Below are 1,320 nucleotides of genomic sequence, written 5' to 3' on the forward strand. Positions count from 1 at the left end.
ATATATATATATATATATATATATATATAATACAATTAATCAAAGGACATACTAAGTATGTCTTCTCTAGAAATAACAGTCAAAACTCTTATTTAAATCGCCGAGAAAACGCTGATAATAACTGCAGAAATCAACCGTCTGGGGGCAAACGGGCTAAGACTATCTCTCAACATACATTGAAATATTTGGACACCCGTATTATAGCCTCACCTCCATAGCACGTGTTACCATGATGGAAATCCCGACCCGTCACACCGAAGTATGTGCTCCAACTGATACATTTTGCGCCGAATCATAGCATCCACCAATGTTAAAATAATTTCAATGCAGTCTTTATAAGGACATATGGATATACCGATGTGAAGATCTACTGTGAATAGCAAATTAACTGGAGTTTTCCTACACTCGCGGAGGTTAGCCAGAATTATTAACCGGTAAAAGTGAATACGGAACCCGCTAAGATTGTATATGCCTACCAATCTAATTTGGACAAATCCTTGAGCTATTTAATGCTTTTTGGGGCCTGCAATCGCTTATATTCTTGATTCTGTTAATATCATTTTTAATTATTCTACTAGATAATAACAGTCAAAAATATCTTCGCAAATATTTTCTTCTGAATTATTTGCTCCGCATTGAAATTATTTTCACACTGGTGGCTGCTATGGTTCGATGGAAAACGAATCAGTTGCAGCGCAGTCTTCAACGTGACGAGTTGGAGCTTTCCATCATGGTAATCCGTGCTGAGGAAGGTGAGGCTATAATGCCAGTCTAGAAGCCGGTCCACGGGAGTCAAAATACTTGAATGTATATTGAGAGATTGTCGTAGCCCGTTTGGCCGTAGACGGTTGATTTTTGTAGCTATTATCAGTGTATTTTTCGGTGATTTAAATAAGAGTTTTGATTGTTATTTCCAGTAAGTAAACATACTTAGTATGTCCTTTGATTAATTTTTATCCTTCAACTATTTAAAGTGACACTGAACTTTCATGCGCAATAAGTCTGTCAGTATAGAATGAGAATGCAAAGGACTTCAGCATCGCATGCTCGTGTGATTAAGATGAGACGGTCGTATCTCTGAGCCATTTCTGTATGCCAAGGAAAAAAAAGACAAGCGAACGAGCGAAATTAAAGTACAACAACTGCACCCAAAATACACTGATGATCATAAAATCTTGGAAACTGGAGAAAAAAACCCTACTCTAAATTATTTATCTCGAGGGAAAACATAACATGATGAGGGGTGGAGTGGGAATTTGAAACAAATCGCATCAAGAATAAGCAGATCAAGAAATATATATATATATATATATATATATA

The sequence above is a fragment of the Octopus bimaculoides genome, chromosome 2 (genome assembly GCF_001194135.2).
Source record: "Octopus bimaculoides isolate UCB-OBI-ISO-001 chromosome 2, ASM119413v2, whole genome shotgun sequence".
Lineage (NCBI taxonomy): Eukaryota > Metazoa > Mollusca > Cephalopoda > Octopoda > Octopodidae > Octopus > Octopus bimaculoides.